The sequence below is a fragment of the Gorilla gorilla genome, chromosome 4 (genome assembly GCF_029281585.2).
Source record: "Gorilla gorilla gorilla isolate KB3781 chromosome 4, NHGRI_mGorGor1-v2.1_pri, whole genome shotgun sequence".
Taxonomy (NCBI): Eukaryota; Metazoa; Chordata; class Mammalia; order Primates; family Hominidae; genus Gorilla; species Gorilla gorilla.
In genome coordinates this window covers 49,127,546-49,145,848 of record NC_073228.2, presented here as the reverse complement: position 1 = coordinate 49,145,848, position 18,303 = coordinate 49,127,546, and the positions used below count along the sequence as shown (strand labels likewise).

General features: G+C 56.3%; 3 non-coding genes across 3 annotated transcripts; all 3 read left to right on the top strand.

Annotated features, from left to right (window-relative positions):
- The first annotated feature begins 4,446 nt into the window (after window positions 1–4,446).
- Window positions 4,447–4,637, top strand: LOC134758623 (U2 spliceosomal RNA). Its single transcript, XR_010134031.1, has one exon. It is a non-coding gene; the product is annotated as a U2 spliceosomal RNA (small nuclear RNA).
- A 5,890-nt stretch (window positions 4,638–10,527) lies between these two features.
- LOC134758622 (U2 spliceosomal RNA) lies at window positions 10,528–10,718 on the top strand. The gene has a single exon (XR_010134030.1). It is a non-coding gene; the product is annotated as a U2 spliceosomal RNA (small nuclear RNA).
- Window positions 10,719–16,611: 5,893 nt separating this feature from the next.
- On the top strand, window positions 16,612–16,802 carry LOC129533996 (U2 spliceosomal RNA). Its single transcript, XR_008680409.1, has one exon. It is a non-coding gene; the product is annotated as a U2 spliceosomal RNA (small nuclear RNA).
- Window positions 16,803–18,303: the final 1,501 nt, after the last annotated feature.

Genomic DNA, 18,303 nt, shown 5'->3' with positions numbered 1-18,303 from the left:
AGCCGGAGCCCCGTCTCGAAACAAACAAACAAAAACCAACCAACCAACCAACACAGACAAAGAAAGAAAGAGCCCAGGCAACCTAGTGAAAACCTGTTCGGGCTGGGGCGTATCTGTACCCCAGCTGTTCCAGAGGCTGAGGCCAGGAGGATGGGTGGACGCTGGGAGGTGGATGCTGCAGTGAGCAGTGATTGCACCACTGCACTCCAGCCTGGGTGACAGAGCCAGACCCCGTCCCAAATAAATAAACATAAAAATAAAGGAACCAGTTTGTAGAAAGCGGGAGAGGGTCCCATTGAACTTGAAGCCTTCGAGCAACAGCTGTGGCTGGACAGGTTGGACCAGCAGGCTGGAGCAGTCGCCATCTTGGCAGGGATCATTGACCCTGATCTATCGTCGGGAGGAGGGAGAGCTGATCTTACGCAGGGAGGGCAGGTGGACTATGTGTGGACTCTGGTGATCTGTTTGGGTGCCAGGTGTTACTCCCAGGGCCACCCGTAACTGTGAATGTGCAGGAACCCTGACTTGAGAAGGGCCTGGCCACGGGGGGCTTAGGCCCCTGGGGAATGAGAGTTTGGTTCCCGGTACCCAGGGAAACCACCAGCATCGGCAGAGGTGATAGCTGAGGAGGAGCGGGGATTTGGACGAGAGACACAGGATGAGTACCGGGGGCAGCCCCGTGATCAACAACTGCTGCAAGAGGGGCTGTTTGTTCGACTCACTAGTCTTCTGCGGCTCTATGCGGTACTAAAGAGCAGAAGACAGAAGATACAAAAACCACAAAAATTAGCCGGGCGTGGTGCTGCGCGTCAATAATCCCAGCTACTCGGGAGGCTGAGACAGGAGAATCGCTTGAACCCGGGAGGCGGAAGTTTCAGCGAGCCGAGATCACGCCATTGCAGTCCAACCTGAGCGTCCGAGCGAGACTCTATCTCAGAAAATAAAGACAGGATGAAAGAGCCCGGCGCGGTGGCTTACGCCTGTAATCGCAGCGCTTTGGGAGGCCGAGGCGGGCGGATCGCCTGAGGTCAGGAGCTCCAGACCAGCCTGGCCGACATGGCGAAACCCCCTAAAAATACAAAAATTAGCCGGGCGTGGTGGCCTACGCCTGTAATCCCAGCTACCCAGGAGGCCGAGGCAGGAGAATCGCTGGAACCCGGGAGGTAGAGGCTGCAGTGAGCCGACATCGCGCCACTGCACTCCAGCCTGGGCGACAGAGCAAGAGTTTGTCTCTCAAAAAAAAAAAAAAAGAAAAAAGAAAAAAAGCCTGGGTGAGCGGTGGCTCAAGCCTGTAATCGCAAGCAACACTTTGGGAGGCGGCAGCTGGGCAGATCACCGGAGGTCGGGAGTTGGAGACCAGCCTGACCAACATGGAGAAACCCCGTCTGTACTAAAAATACAAACTTAGCCGGGCGTGGTGGCACATGCCCGTAGTCCCAGCTGCTCGGGAGGCTGAGGCAGGGGAATCGCTTGAACCCGGGAGGCGGAGGTTGCAGAGAGCCTAGATCGCGCCATTGGACTCCAGGCTGGGTAACAAGAGCGGAACCTCCGTCTGAAAAAAAAAAAAAAAAAAGAAAAAAATTGGGAGAATTTTACTCCCACTGCCATCAAAATCTCATGTGTATAGCACAGCTCCATTAGAACTGACCACATTTCCAGGGCTCCCTAGATACCTGTGGCTAGCGGCTGCCATACTACACCGTGCTGGGCTGTAGAATGGGGATGACAAGACAGGGCGGCGGAGATTGGGTTGGCGTGAAGTGAGGGAAACACTCGGCCGCAGGACAAAAATAAAACAGCAAGGGGGCACCGAAAGACTCAGTAGTCCACATGAATATCTTGATTACCTTGTAGCTGAGATAATGTAGGGTCCACCCCTACCGGGTCTGTGGGTTTTCTCTTCGTGTGTGTGCGCGGAGACGAGAGATCGTAGAGATAAAGACAGAAGACAAAGAGATAGGAAGAAAGACAGCTGGGCCCGGGGGACCACTGCCACCAAAGCGTGGAGGCAGACAGGTAGTGGCCCCGAATGCCTGGAGGCGCTGCTATTTATTGTAGTCAAGGCAAGGGGGCAGGGTAAGGAGTGCCAGTCATCTCCAATGATCGATAGGTCACGCGAGTCACGTGTCCACTGGACAGGGGGCCTTTCCCTTTGTGGTAGCCGAGGTGGAGAGGGAGGACAGCAAACGTCAGCGTTTCTTCCATGCACTTATCAGAAAGATCGAAGACTGTGGTACTTCTACTAATTCTGCTACTGCTGTCTTCTAAGGACTTAAAAGGGGGAGCCAGGGGTACAGGCGGAACATGAAAGTGAACAAGGAGCGTGACCACTGAAGCACAGCATCACAGGGAGACGTTGAAGCCTCCGGATGACTGCGGGCCGGCCTGGCTAATGTCAGACCTCCCACAAGAGGTGGTGGAGCAGAGCGTTCTCTGTCTCCCCTGGAGAGAGGGAGATTCCCTTTCTCGGTCTGCTAAGTAACGGGTGCCTTCCCAGGCACTGGGGCCACCGCTAGACCAAGGCCTGCTAAGTAACCAGGGCCTTCCCAGGCACTGGCATTACCGCTAGGCCAAGGAGCCCTCCAGCGGCCCTTCTCTGGGCGTGAATGAGGGCTCACGCTCTTGTCTTCTGGTCACCTCTCACTGTGGCCCTTCAGCTCCTAACTCTGTGTGGCCTGGTTTCCCCCAAGGTAATCATAATAGAACAGAGATTATTATGGTAATAGAACAAAGAGTAATGCTACAAACTAATGATTAATAATAGTCAGATATAATCCTATCCGTTTCCTATCTCTAGTAAAACTTTTCTTATTCTAATTATTTTCTTTACTATACTGGAACAGCTTGTGCCTTCAGGCTCTTGCCTGGGCACCTGGGTGGCTTGCGGCCCACAAGATAAGATATATTGCGTTGAACTATAATTTATGTTGATTGCTGAATGATTTAGGGCGGGCGGGGGGTGGGCTCCCCCTGAAATTCTGCCCTGGAGCGGTGGCCTCACCCTAACCCTGGCCGTGGCTAATAATAAGGCCCACCTCTTAGGGCCGTGGAGTGAAATAAGTTTTCCAGGTAATGCGCAGTAAAGCCCTCAGCCCTCCGCTGACGTTGCGTTAGGAAGGAGGAAGGGAGAGGTAAATGCTGAGCCCGCAGGCGGCAGTCTGTGCCTCGGAGAGAAACTTTATCCCAACCTTGCTGGGGGCCTTGACGCCCACCTTGCCCCAAGAGCACCCCGGCAGTCACCCCTGCCCTCTGGGGTCCTGCCACCCCGAGCCCGACCTTCCCCCTTTTCCCCCGCGCCGGGCCAACAGCCTCCTAACTGCGTCGTGCTCATCACGGTCTGTCGTGCTCATCACCTTTGCGTCGTTTCTTCGCTCCACAAACGTTTACTGAGCGCCTTCCACACGCCAGGCGCCAGACTCGCGCGGGGAAACAGGGATAAGCACTGAGGAGGGGTCCCAGCCCTCAGCGATGGGATCTCAGAGCGGGAGATAAAGGGTTGCCCAGAAGGGTGGTGAGTGGAATAGCTGATATAAACAACGGGGGCGCGATGAAATACACAGGAGGGCTGCTAGTCACATACGGGGCGGGTGCCGAGGGCCCTTGACTAAGGGAGGCTTCCTGGACGGGTGACACCCAAGCGGAGTCCTGACGACCTGCGTCAGAGGTAGCCAGGCGAGGAGGAGGGGAAAGGAATCCACGTCCCGAGCAGAGAGGCAGCTTTCCCTACACAGCACAGGACACGGTCCGCGCACAGAAGCCGCAGGAGACGCAGGCACAGGGGCTGGGGAGAATCCTTGCTGGGCCCTCGCCGCCTCCCTCTGCCGGGTGTCTGGTGCCAGCCTCCTGCCTGGCAGAGGAACTCCAGCCCCTGCTCCCGGAAGCCCCTCCAGGCCTTCGGCTTCCCTGACTGGGCATGGGCCCCTCGTCCCCTCGGGTACGGGGCCGGTCTCCCCGCCCGCGGGCGGCGAAGTAAAGGCCCAGCGCAGCCCGCGCTCCTGCCCTGGGGCCTCGTCTTTCTCCAGGAAAACGTGGACCGCTCTCCGCCGACAGGTCTCTTCCACAGACCCCCGTCGCCTTCGCCCCCAGTCCCTTCCGGTTCTGTCTTTCCGCTGGCTCCGTACGAACAAGGAAGTCGCCCCCAGCGGAGCCCCGGCTCCCCCAGGCAGAGGCGGCCCCGGGGGCGGAGTCAACGGCGGAGGCCACGCCCTCTGTGAAAGGGCGGGGCATGCAAATTCGAAATGAAAGCCCGGGAACGCCGGAAGAAGCACGGGTGTAAGATTTCCCTTTTCAAAGGCGGAGAATGAGAAATCAGCCCGAGAGTGTAAGGGCGTCAATAGCGCTGTGGACGAGACAGAGGGAATGGGGCAAGGAGCGAGGCTGGGGCTCTCACCGCGACTTGAATGTGGATGAGAGTGGGATGGTGACGGCGGGCGCGAAGGCGACCGCATCGCTTCTCGGCCTTTTGGCTAAGATCAAGTGTAGTATCTGTTCTTATCAGTTTAATATCTGATACGTCCTCTATCCGAGGACAATATATTAAATGGATTTTTGGAGCAGGGAGATGGAATAGGAGCTTGCTCCGTCCACTCCACGCATCGACCTGGTATTGCAGTACCTCCAGGAACGGTGCACCCCCTCCGGGGATACAACGCGTCTCCTAAAAGTAGAGGGAGGTAAGAGACGGTAGCACCTGCGGGGCGGCTTGCACGCCGAGTGCCTGTGACGCGCCGGCTCGACTTAACTGTTTCCCTGAAGTACCGCGAGGTTCCTGATCTGCGGGCGGTAGACGGTAGGCTTATGCGGCACGCTTCCGTTTCCACCGTGACTACTGCGCTTCGGGAAGGCCACGACCTACTCCTTTGGGGAGGTCCTTAGGATCTCGGCTTGGCAGTCGAGTGGGTGGCGACCTTTAAAAGGAATGGGATCCACCCGGAATTGAACTTCCTTCTCCTCTCTCTATCTCTCTATCTGTCTGTCTCTGTCTGTCTGTCTATCTCTCTCTCTCTCTCTCTCTCTGTCTCTCTGTCTCTCTCTCTCCCGCCCCGCCTCTCCCCGGCTCTTTTGGTTTCCCCCACCCCCTCCCAAGTTCTGGGGTACATGTGCAGGACGTGCAGGTTTGGAACATAGGTACACGTGTGCCACGGTGCTTTGCTGCACCTAGCCACCAGTCGTCTAGGTTTGAAGCCCCGCGTGCGTTGGCTATTTGGCCTAATGCTCTCTCTCCCCTTGCCCCCCACGCCCCGTCAGGGCCCGGCGTGTGATGTTCCCCTCCCTGTGTCCCATGTGTTCTCACTGTTCAACTCCCACTTAGGAGCGAGAACATGCGGTGTTTGGTTTTCGCTTTCTGTGTGAGTTTGCTGAGAATGAGGCCTTCCAGCTTCATCCACGTTCCCGCAGAGGACATGAACTCATCCTTTTTTATGGCTGCCTAGTAATTCCATGGTGTATACGTGCCACACTTTCTTTATCCAGCCTATCATTCATGGGCATTCGAGTTGGTTCCAAGTCTTTGCTATTGTAAATAGTGCTGCAGTAAACATACGTGTCCACGTGTCTTCCTAGTAGGCACTTCTTCCTCTTCAGCCCGCTGAGTAGCTGGCACTTCAAGGCAGGTGCCAACGCACCGGCAGCAAGCTTCCTTTTTTGCCCGGGAAAAACTGAGGTGCAGGTAGTATAAGCCATTTATCACGGAACGCACAGGAGCAGAGCTCGAGTCCAAGCATCGTGGCTCCACCCGTCATGCTTGATGCATCTTTAGGCTCCGCTCTAGGTATGTGTATCCTTTACGGGATCAGCCACCGGCAGTTGCCTTGCGACCACGATGACAAATCTCTGCCGGCTCTTTTGGGTCTCATCCCTGTATCTATACGTTGCATCCCAACATAAAGATCGGAATGTTCCTTTCGCTGACCCAGTCTCTCACCCTTTCCAAACTCCAGAAATCTTGTCTGTCCTCGGAAGAACTCCCCCTGCTTCTTTCTCTAAAGGCTGTCTTCAGGCCGGGCACAGTGGGAGGATCGCTTGAGCCCAGAAGGCCGCAGTGAGGTGAGATCGCGCCATTGCCCTGCAGCCCCGGCGGCAGAGCCGGAGCCCCGTCTCGAAACAAACAAACAAAAACCAACCAACCAACCAACACAGACAAAGAAAGAAAGAGCCCAGGCAACCTAGTGAAAACCTGTTCGGGCTGGGGCGTATCTGTACCCCAGCTGTTCCAGAGGCTGAGGCCAGGAGGATGGGTGGACGCTGGGAGGTGGATGCTGCAGTGAGCAGTGATTGCACCACTGCACTCCAGCCTGGGTGACAGAGCCAGACCCCGTCCCAAATAAATAAACATAAAAATAAAGGAACCAGTTTGTAGAAAGCGGGAGAGGGTCCCATTGAACTTGAAGCCTTCGAGCAACAGCTGTGGCTGGACAGGTTGGACCAGCAGGCTGGAGCAGTCGCCATCTTGGCAGGGATCATTGACCCTGATCTATCGTCGGGAGGAGGGAGAGCTGATCTTACGCAGGGAGGGCAGGTGGACTATGTGTGGACTCTGGTGATCTGTTTGGGTGCCAGGTGTTACTCCCAGGGCCACCCGTAACTGTGAATGTGCAGGAACCCTGACTTGAGAAGGGCCTGGCCACGGGGGGCTTAGGCCCCTGGGGAATGAGAGTTTGGTTCCCGGTACCCAGGGAAACCACCAGCATCGGCAGAGGTGATAGCTGAGGAGGAGCGGGGATTTGGACGAGAGACACAGGATGAGTACCGGGGGCAGCCCCGTGATCAACAACTGCTGCAAGAGGGGCTGTTTGTTCGACTCACTAGTCTTCTGCGGCTCTATGCGGTACTAAAGAGCAGAAGACAGAAGATACAAAAACCACAAAAATTAGCCGGGCGTGGTGCTGCGCGTCAATAATCCCAGCTACTCGGGAGGCTGAGACAGGAGAATCGCTTGAACCCGGGAGGCGGAAGTTTCAGCGAGCCGAGATCACGCCATTGCAGTCCAACCTGAGCGTCCGAGCGAGACTCTATCTCAGAAAATAAAGACAGGATGAAAGAGCCCGGCGCGGTGGCTTACGCCTGTAATCGCAGCGCTTTGGGAGGCCGAGGCGGGCGGATCGCCTGAGGTCAGGAGCTCCAGACCAGCCTGGCCGACATGGCGAAACCCCCTAAAAATACAAAAATTAGCCGGGCGTGGTGGCCTACGCCTGTAATCCCAGCTACCCAGGAGGCCGAGGCAGGAGAATCGCTGGAACCCGGGAGGTAGAGGCTGCAGTGAGCCGACATCGCGCCACTGCACTCCAGCCTGGGCGACAGAGCAAGAGTTTGTCTCTCAAAAAAAAAAAAAAAGAAAAAAGAAAAAAAGCCTGGGTGAGCGGTGGCTCAAGCCTGTAATCGCAAGCAACACTTTGGGAGGCGGCAGCTGGGCAGATCACCGGAGGTCGGGAGTTGGAGACCAGCCTGACCAACATGGAGAAACCCCGTCTGTACTAAAAATACAAACTTAGCCGGGCGTGGTGGCACATGCCCGTAGTCCCAGCTGCTCGGGAGGCTGAGGCAGGGGAATCGCTTGAACCCGGGAGGCGGAGGTTGCAGAGAGCCTAGATCGCGCCATTGGACTCCAGGCTGGGTAACAAGAGCGGAACCTCCGTCTGAAAAAAAAAAAAAAAAAAGAAAAAAATTGGGAGAATTTTACTCCCACTGCCATCAAAATCTCATGTGTATAGCACAGCTCCATTAGAACTGACCACATTTCCAGGGCTCCCTAGATACCTGTGGCTAGCGGCTGCCATACTACACCGTGCTGGGCTGTAGAATGGGGATGACAAGACAGGGCGGCGGAGATTGGGTTGGCGTGAAGTGAGGGAAACACTCGGCCGCAGGACAAAAATAAAACAGCAAGGGGGCACCGAAAGACTCAGTAGTCCACATGAATATCTTGATTACCTTGTAGCTGAGATAATGTAGGGTCCACCCCTACCGGGTCTGTGGGTTTTCTCTTCGTGTGTGTGCGCGGAGACGAGAGATCGTAGAGATAAAGACAGAAGACAAAGAGATAGGAAGAAAGACAGCTGGGCCCGGGGGACCACTGCCACCAAAGCGTGGAGGCAGACAGGTAGTGGCCCCGAATGCCTGGAGGCGCTGCTATTTATTGTAGTCAAGGCAAGGGGGCAGGGTAAGGAGTGCCAGTCATCTCCAATGATCGATAGGTCACGCGAGTCACGTGTCCACTGGACAGGGGGCCTTTCCCTTTGTGGTAGCCGAGGTGGAGAGGGAGGACAGCAAACGTCAGCGTTTCTTCCATGCACTTATCAGAAAGATCGAAGACTGTGGTACTTCTACTAATTCTGCTACTGCTGTCTTCTAAGGACTTAAAAGGGGGAGCCAGGGGTACAGGCGGAACATGAAAGTGAACAAGGAGCGTGACCACTGAAGCACAGCATCACAGGGAGACGTTGAAGCCTCCGGATGACTGCGGGCCGGCCTGGCTAATGTCAGACCTCCCACAAGAGGTGGTGGAGCAGAGCGTTCTCTGTCTCCCCTGGAGAGAGGGAGATTCCCTTTCTCGGTCTGCTAAGTAACGGGTGCCTTCCCAGGCACTGGGGCCACCGCTAGACCAAGGCCTGCTAAGTAACCAGGGCCTTCCCAGGCACTGGCATTACCGCTAGGCCAAGGAGCCCTCCAGCGGCCCTTCTCTGGGCGTGAATGAGGGCTCACGCTCTTGTCTTCTGGTCACCTCTCACTGTGGCCCTTCAGCTCCTAACTCTGTGTGGCCTGGTTTCCCCCAAGGTAATCATAATAGAACAGAGATTATTATGGTAATAGAACAAAGAGTAATGCTACAAACTAATGATTAATAATAGTCAGATATAATCCTATCCGTTTCCTATCTCTAGTAAAACTTTTCTTATTCTAATTATTTTCTTTACTATACTGGAACAGCTTGTGCCTTCAGGCTCTTGCCTGGGCACCTGGGTGGCTTGCGGCCCACAAGATAAGATATATTGCGTTGAACTATAATTTATGTTGATTGCTGAATGATTTAGGGCGGGGGGGGGTGGGCTCCCCCTGAAATTCTGCCCTGGAGCGGTGGCCTCACCCTAACCCTGGCCGTGGCTAATAATAAGGCCCACCTCTTAGGGCCGTGGAGTGAAATAAGTTTTCCAGGTAATGCGCAGTAAAGCCCTCAGCCCTCCGCTGACGTTGCGTTAGGAAGGAGGAAGGGAGAGGTAAATGCTGAGCCCGCAGGCGGCAGTCTGTGCCTCGGAGAGAAACTTTATCCCAACCTTGCTGGGGGCCTTGACGCCCACCTTGCCCCAAGAGCACCCCGGCAGTCACCCCTGCCCTCTGGGGTCCTGCCACCCCGAGCCCGACCTTCCCCCTTTTCCCCCGCGCCGGGCCAACAGCCTCCTAACTGCGTCGTGCTCATCACGGTCTGTCGTGCTCATCACCTTTGCGTCGTTTCTTCGCTCCACAAACGTTTACTGAGCGCCTTCCACACGCCAGGCGCCAGACTCGCGCGGGGAAACAGGGATAAGCACTGAGGAGGGGTCCCAGCCCTCAGCGATGGGATCTCAGAGCGGGAGATAAAGGGTTGCCCAGAAGGGTGGTGAGTGGAATAGCTGATATAAACAACGGGGGCGCGATGAAATACACAGGAGGGCTGCTAGTCACATACGGGGCGGGTGCCGAGGGCCCTTGACTAAGGGAGGCTTCCTGGACGGGTGACACCCAAGCGGAGTCCTGACGACCTGCGTCAGAGGTAGCCAGGCGAGGAGGAGGGGAAAGGAATCCACGTCCCGAGCAGAGAGGCAGCTTTCCCTACACAGCACAGGACACGGTCCGCGCACAGAAGCCGCAGGAGACGCAGGCACAGGGGCTGGGGAGAATCCTTGCTGGGCCCTCGCCGCCTCCCTCTGCCGGGTGTCTGGTGCCAGCCTCCTGCCTGGCAGAGGAACTCCAGCCCCTGCTCCCGGAAGCCCCTCCAGGCCTTCGGCTTCCCTGACTGGGCATGGGCCCCTCGTCCCCTCGGGTACGGGGCCGGTCTCCCCGCCCGCGGGCGGCGAAGTAAAGGCCCAGCGCAGCCCGCGCTCCTGCCCTGGGGCCTCGTCTTTCTCCAGGAAAACGTGGACCGCTCTCCGCCGACAGGTCTCTTCCACAGACCCCCGTCGCCTTCGCCCCCAGTCCCTTCCGGTTCTGTCTTTCCGCTGGCTCCGTACGAACAAGGAAGTCGCCCCCAGCGGAGCCCCGGCTCCCCCAGGCAGAGGCGGCCCCGGGGGCGGAGTCAACGGCGGAGGCCACGCCCTCTGTGAAAGGGCGGGGCATGCAAATTCGAAATGAAAGCCCGGGAACGCCGGAAGAAGCACGGGTGTAAGATTTCCCTTTTCAAAGGCGGAGAATGAGAAATCAGCCCGAGAGTGTAAGGGCGTCAATAGCGCTGTGGACGAGACAGAGGGAATGGGGCAAGGAGCGAGGCTGGGGCTCTCACCGCGACTTGAATGTGGATGAGAGTGGGATGGTGACGGCGGGCGCGAAGGCGACCGCATCGCTTCTCGGCCTTTTGGCTAAGATCAAGTGTAGTATCTGTTCTTATCAGTTTAATATCTGATACGTCCTCTATCCGAGGACAATATATTAAATGGATTTTTGGAGCAGGGAGATGGAATAGGAGCTTGCTCCGTCCACTCCACGCATCGACCTGGTATTGCAGTACCTCCAGGAACGGTGCACCCCCTCCGGGGATACAACGCGTCTCCTAAAAGTAGAGGGAGGTAAGAGACGGTAGCACCTGCGGGGCGGCTTGCACGCCGAGTGCCTGTGACGCGCCGGCTCGACTTAACTGTTTCCCTGAAGTACCGCGAGGTTCCTGATCTGCGGGCGGTAGACGGTAGGCTTATGCGGCACGCTTCCGTTTCCACCGTGACTACTGCGCTTCGGGAAGGCCACGACCTACTCCTTTGGGGAGGTCCTTAGGATCTCGGCTTGGCAGTCGAGTGGGTGGCGACCTTTAAAAGGAATGGGATCCACCCGGAATTGAACTTCCTTCTCCTCTCTCTATCTCTCTATCTGTCTGTCTCTGTCTGTCTGTCTATCTCTCTCTCTCTCTCTCTCTCTCTGTCTCTCTGTCTCTCTCTCTCCCGCCCCGCCTCTCCCCGGCTCTTTTGGTTTCCCCCATCCCCTCCCAAGTTCTGGGGTACATGTGCAGGACGTGCAGGTTTGGAACATAGGTACACGTGTGCCACGGTGCTTTGCTGCACCTAGCCACCAGTCGTCTAGGTTTGAAGCCCCGCGTGCGTTGGCTATTTGGCCTAATGCTCTCTCTCCCCTTGCCCCCCACGCCCCGTCAGGGCCCGGCGTGTGATGTTCCCCTCCCTGTGTCCCATGTGTTCTCACTGTTCAACTCCCACTTAGGAGCGAGAACATGCGGTGTTTGGTTTTCGCTTTCTGTGTGAGTTTGCTGAGAATGAGGCCTTCCAGCTTCATCCACGTTCCCGCAGAGGACATGAACTCATCCTTTTTTATGGCTGCCTAGTAATTCCATGGTGTATACGTGCCACACTTTCTTTATCCAGCCTATCATTCATGGGCATTCGAGTTGGTTCCAAGTCTTTGCTATTGTAAATAGTGCTGCAGTAAACATACGTGTCCACGTGTCTTCCTAGTAGGCACTTCTTCCTCTTCAGCCCGCTGAGTAGCTGGCACTTCAAGGCAGGTGCCAACGCACCGGCAGCAAGCTTCCTTTTTTGCCCGGGAAAAACTGAGGTGCAGGTAGTATAAGCCATTTATCACGGAACGCACAGGAGCAGAGCTCGAGTCCAAGCATCGTGGCTCCACCCGTCATGCTTGATGCATCTTTAGGCTCCGCTCTAGGTATGTGTATCCTTTACGGGATCAGCCACCGGCAGTTGCCTTGCGACCACGATGACAAATCTCTGCCGGCTCTTTTGGGTCTCATCCCTGTATCTATACGTTGCATCCCAACATAAAGATCGGAATGTTCCTTTCGCTGACCCAGTCTCTCACCCTTTCCAAACTCCAGAAATCTTGTCTGTCCTCGGAAGAACTCCCCCTGCTTCTTTCTCTAAAGGCTGTCTTCAGGCCGGGCACAGTGGGAGGATCGCTTGAGCCCAGAAGGCCGCAGTGAGGTGAGATCGCGCCATTGCCCTGCAGCCCCGGCGGCAGAGCCGGAGCCCCGTCTCGAAACAAACAAACAAAAACCAACCAACCAACCAACACAGACAAAGAAAGAAAGAGCCCAGGCAACCTAGTGAAAACCTGTTCGGGCTGGGGCGTATCTGTACCCCAGCTGTTCCAGAGGCTGAGGCCAGGAGGATGGGTGGACGCTGGGAGGTGGATGCTGCAGTGAGCAGTGATTGCACCACTGCACTCCAGCCTGGGTGACAGAGCCAGACCCCGTCCCAAATAAATAAACATAAAAATAAAGGAACCAGTTTGTAGAAAGCGGGAGAGGGTCCCATTGAACTTGAAGCCTTCGAGCAACAGCTGTGGCTGGACAGGTTGGACCAGCAGGCTGGAGCAGTCGCCATCTTGGCAGGGATCATTGACCCTGATCTATCGTCGGGAGGAGGGAGAGCTGATCTTACGCAGGGAGGGCAGGTGGACTATGTGTGGACTCTGGTGATCTGTTTGGGTGCCAGGTGTTACTCCCAGGGCCACCCGTAACTGTGAATGTGCAGGAACCCTGACTTGAGAAGGGCCTGGCCACGGGGGGCTTAGGCCCCTGGGGAATGAGAGTTTGGTTCCCGGTACCCAGGGAAACCACCAGCATCGGCAGAGGTGATAGCTGAGGAGGAGCGGGGATTTGGACGAGAGACACAGGATGAGTACCGGGGGCAGCCCCGTGATCAACAACTGCTGCAAGAGGGGCTGTTTGTTCGACTCACTAGTCTTCTGCGGCTCTATGCGGTACTAAAGAGCAGAAGACAGAAGATACAAAAACCACAAAAATTAGCCGGGCGTGGTGCTGCGCGTCAATAATCCCAGCTACTCGGGAGGCTGAGACAGGAGAATCGCTTGAACCCGGGAGGCGGAAGTTTCAGCGAGCCGAGATCACGCCATTGCAGTCCAACCTGAGCGTCCGAGCGAGACTCTATCTCAGAAAATAAAGACAGGATGAAAGAGCCCGGCGCGGTGGCTTACGCCTGTAATCGCAGCGCTTTGGGAGGCCGAGGCGGGCGGATCGCCTGAGGTCAGGAGCTCCAGACCAGCCTGGCCGACATGGCGAAACCCCCTAAAAATACAAAAATTAGCCGGGCGTGGTGGCCTACGCCTGTAATCCCAGCTACCCAGGAGGCCGAGGCAGGAGAATCGCTGGAACCCGGGAGGTAGAGGCTGCAGTGAGCCGACATCGCGCCACTGCACTCCAGCCTGGGCGACAGAGCAAGAGTTTGTCTCTCAAAAAAAAAAAAAAAGAAAAAAGAAAAAAAGCCTGGGTGAGCGGTGGCTCAAGCCTGTAATCGCAAGCAACACTTTGGGAGGCGGCAGCTGGGCAGATCACCGGAGGTCGGGAGTTGGAGACCAGCCTGACCAACATGGAGAAACCCCGTCTGTACTAAAAATACAAACTTAGCCGGGCGTGGTGGCACATGCCCGTAGTCCCAGCTGCTCGGGAGGCTGAGGCAGGGGAATCGCTTGAACCCGGGAGGCGGAGGTTGCAGAGAGCCTAGATCGCGCCATTGGACTCCAGGCTGGGTAACAAGAGCGGAACCTCCGTCTGAAAAAAAAAAAAAAAAAAGAAAAAAATTGGGAGAATTTTACTCCCACTGCCATCAAAATCTCATGTGTATAGCACAGCTCCATTAGAACTGACCACATTTCCAGGGCTCCCTAGATACCTGTGGCTAGCGGCTGCCATACTACACCGTGCTGGGCTGTAGAATGGGGATGACAAGACAGGGCGGCGGAGATTGGGTTGGCGTGAAGTGAGGGAAACACTCGGCCGCAGGACAAAAATAAAACAGCAAGGGGGCACCGAAAGACTCAGTAGTCCACATGAATATCTTGATTACCTTGTAGCTGAGATAATGTAGGGTCCACCCCTACCGGGTCTGTGGGTTTTCTCTTCGTGTGTGTGCGCGGAGACGAGAGATCGTAGAGATAAAGACAGAAGACAAAGAGATAGGAAGAAAGACAGCTGGGCCCGGGGGACCACTGCCACCAAAGCGTGGAGGCAGACAGGTAGTGGCCCCGAATGCCTGGAGGCGCTGCTATTTATTGTAGTCAAGGCAAGGGGGCAGGGTAAGGAGTGCCAGTCATCTCCAATGATCGATAGGTCACGCGAGTCACGTGTCCACTGGACAGGGGGCCTTTCCCTTTGTGGTAGCCGAGGTGGAGAGGGAGGACAGCAAACGTCAGCGTTTCTTCCATGCACTTATCAGAAAGATCGAAGACTGTGGTACTTCTACTAATTCTGCTACTGCTGTCTTCTAAGGACTTAAAAGGGGGAGCCAGGGGTACAGGCGGAACATGAAAGTGAACAAGGAGCGTGACCACTGAAGCACAGCATCACAGGGAGACGTTGAAGCCTCCGGATGACTGCGGGCCGGCCTGGCTAATGTCAGACCTCCCACAAGAGGTGGTGGAGCAGAGCGTTCTCTGTCTCCCCTGGAGAGAGGGAGATTCCCTTTCTCGGTCTGCTAAGTAACGGGTGCCTTCCCAGGCACTGGGGCCACCGCTAGACCAAGGCCTGCTAAGTAACCAGGGCCTTCCCAGGCACTGGCATTACCGCTAGGCCAAGGAGCCCTCCAGCGGCCCTTCTCTGGGCGTGAATGAGGGCTCACGCTCTTGTCTTCTGGTCACCTCTCACTGTGGCCCTTCAGCTCCTAACTCTGTGTGGCCTGGTTTCCCCCAAGGTAATCATAATAGAACAGAGATTATTATGGTAATAGAACAAAGAGTAATGCTACAAACTAATGATTAATAATAGTCAGATATAATCCTATCCGTTTCCTATCTCTAGTAAAACTTTTCTTATTCTAATTATTTTCTTTACTATACTGGAACAGCTTGTGCCTTCAGGCTCTTGCCTGGGCACCTGGGTGGCTTGCGGCCCACAAGATAAGATATATTGCGTTGAACTATAATTTATGTTGATTGCTGAATGATTTAGGGCGGGCGGGGGGTGGGCTCCCCCTGAAATTCTGCCCTGGAGCGGTGGCCTCACCCTAACCCTGGCCGTGGCTAATAATAAGGCCCACCTCTTAGGGCCGTGGAGTGAAATAAGTTTTCCAGGTAATGCGCAGTAAAGCCCTCAGCCCTCCGCTGACGTTGCGTTAGGAAGGAGGAAGGGAGAGGTAAATGCTGAGCCCGCAGGCGGCAGTCTGTGCCTCGGAGAGAAACTTTATCCCAACCTTGCTGGGGGCCTTGACGCCCACCTTGCCCCAAGAGCACCCCGGCAGTCACCCCTGCCCTCTGGGGTCCTGCCACCCCGAGCCCGACCTTCCCCCTTTTCCCCCGCGCCGGGCCAACAGCCTCCTAACTGCGTCGTGCTCATCACGGTCTGTCGTGCTCATCACCTTTGCGTCGTTTCTTCGCTCCACAAACGTTTACTGAGCGCCTTCCACACGCCAGGCGCCAGACTCGCGCGGGGAAACAGGGATAAGCACTGAGGAGGGGTCCCAGCCCTCAGCGATGGGATCTCAGAGCGGGAGATAAAGGGTTGCCCAGAAGGGTGGTGAGTGGAATAGCTGATATAAACAACGGGGGCGCGATGAAATACACAGGAGGGCTGCTAGTCACATACGGGGCGGGTGCCGAGGGCCCTTGACTAAGGGAGGCTTCCTGGACGGGTGACACCCAAGCGGAGTCCTGACGACCTGCGTCAGAGGTAGCCAGGCGAGGAGGAGGGGAAAGGAATCCACGTCCCGAGCAGAGAGGCAGCTTTCCCTACACAGCACAGGACACGGTCCGCGCACAGAAGCCGCAGGAGACGCAGGCACAGGGGCTGGGGAGAATCCTTGCTGGGCCCTCGCCGCCTCCCTCTGCCGGGTGTCTGGTGCCAGCCTCCTGCCTGGCAGAGGAACTCCAGCCCCTGCTCCCGGAAGCCCCTCCAGGCCTTCGGCTTCCCTGACTGGGCATGGGCCCCTCGTCCCCTCGGGTACGGGGCCGGTCTCCCCGCCCGCGGGCGGCGAAGTAAAGGCCCAGCGCAGCCCGCGCTCCTGCCCTGGGGCCTCGTCTTTCTCCAGGAAAACGTGGACCGCTCTCCGCCGACAGGTCTCTTCCACAGACCCCCGTCGCCTTCGCCCCCAGTCCCTTCCGGTTCTGTCTTTCCGCTGGCTCCGTACGAACAAGGAAGTCGCCCCCAGCGGAGCCCCGGCTCCCCCAGGCAGAGGCGGCCCCGGGGGCGGAGTCAACGGCGGAGGCCACGCCCTCTGTGAAAGGGCGGGGCATGCAAATTCGAAATGAAAGCCCGGGAACGCCGGAAGAAGCACGGGTGTAAGATTTCCCTTTTCAAAGGCGGAGAATGAGAAATCAGCCCGAGAGTGTAAGGGCGTCAATAGCGCTGTGGACGAGACAGAGGGAATGGGGCAAGGAGCGAGGCTGGGGCTCTCACCGCGACTTGAATGTGGATGAGAGTGGGATGGTGACGGCGGGCGCGAAGGCGACCGCATCGCTTCTCGGCCTTTTGGCTAAGATCAAGTGTAGTATCTGTTCTTATCAGTTTAATATCTGATACGTCCTCTATCCGAGGACAATATATTAAATGGATTTTTGGAGCAGGGAGATGGAATAGGAGCTTGCTCCGTCCACTCCACGCATCGACCTGGTATTGCAGTACCTCCAGGAACGGTGCACCCCCTCCGGGGATACAACGCGTCTCCTAAAAGTAGAGGGAGGTAAGAGACGGTAGCACCTGCGGGGCGGCTTGCACGCCGAGTGCCTGTGACGCGCCGGCTCGACTTAACTGTTTCCCTGAAGTACCGCGAGGTTCCTGATCTGCGGGCGGTAGACGGTAGGCTTATGCGGCACGCTTCCGTTTCCACCGTGACTACTGCGCTTCGGGAAGGCCACGACCTACTCCTTTGGGGAGGTCCTTAGGATCTCGGCTTGGCAGTCGAGTGGGTGGCGACCTTTAAAAGGAATGGGATCCACCCGGAATTGAACTTCCTTCTCCTCTCTCTATCTCTCTATCTGTCTGTCTCTGTCTGTCTATCTCTCTGTCTCTCTGTCTCTCTGTCTCTCTCTCTCTCTCTCTCCCGCCCCGCCTCTCCCCGGCTCTTTTGGTTTCCCCCACCCCCTCCCAAGTTCTGGGGTACATGTGCAGGACGTGCAGGTTTGGAACATAGGTACACGTGTGCCACGGTGCTTTGCTGCACCTAGCCACCAGTCGTCTAGGTTTGAAGCCCCGCGTGCGTTGGCTATTTGGCCTAATGCTCTCTCTCCCCTTGCCCCCCACGCCCCGTCAGGGCCCGGCGTGTGATGTTCCCCTCCCTGTGTCCCATGTGTTCTCACTGTTCAACTCCCACTTAGGAGCGAGAACATGCGGTGTTTGGTTTTCGCTTTCTGTGTGAGTTTGCTGAGAATGAGGCCTTCCAGCTTCATCCACGTTCCCGCAGAGGACATGAACTCATCCTTTTTTATGGCTGCCTAGTAATTCCATGGTGTATACGTGCCACACTTTCTTTATCCAGCCTATCATTCATGGGCATTCGAGTTGGTTCCAAGTCTTTGCTATTGTAAATAGTGCTGCAGTAAACATACGTGTCCACGTGTCTTCCTAGTAGGCACTTCTTCCTCTTCAGCCCGCTGAGTAGCTGGCACTTCAAGGCAGGTGCCAACGCACCGGCAGCAAGCTTCCTTTTTTGCCCGGGAAAAACTGAGGTGCAGGTAGTATAAGCCATTTATCACGGAACGCACAGGAGCAGAGCTCGAGTCCAAGCATCGTGGCTCCACCCGTCATGCTTGATGCATCTTTAGGCTCCGCTCTAGGTATGTGTATCCTTTACGGGATCAGCCACCGGCAGTTGCCTTGCGACCACGATGACAAATCTCTGCCGGCTCTTTTGGGTCTCATCCCTGTATCTATACGTTGCATCCCAACATAAAGATCGGAATGTTCCTTTCGCTGACCCAGTCTCTCACCCTTTCCAAACTCCAGAAATCTTGTCTGTCCTCGGAAGAACTCCCCCTGCTTCTTTCTCTAAAGGCTGTCTTCAGGCCGGGCACAGTGGGAGGATCGCTTGAGCCCAGAAGGCCGCAGTGAGGTGAGATCGCGCCATTGCCCTGCAGCCCCGGCGGCAGAGCCGGAGCCCCGTCTCGAAACAAACAAACAAAAACCAACCAACCAACCAACACAGACAA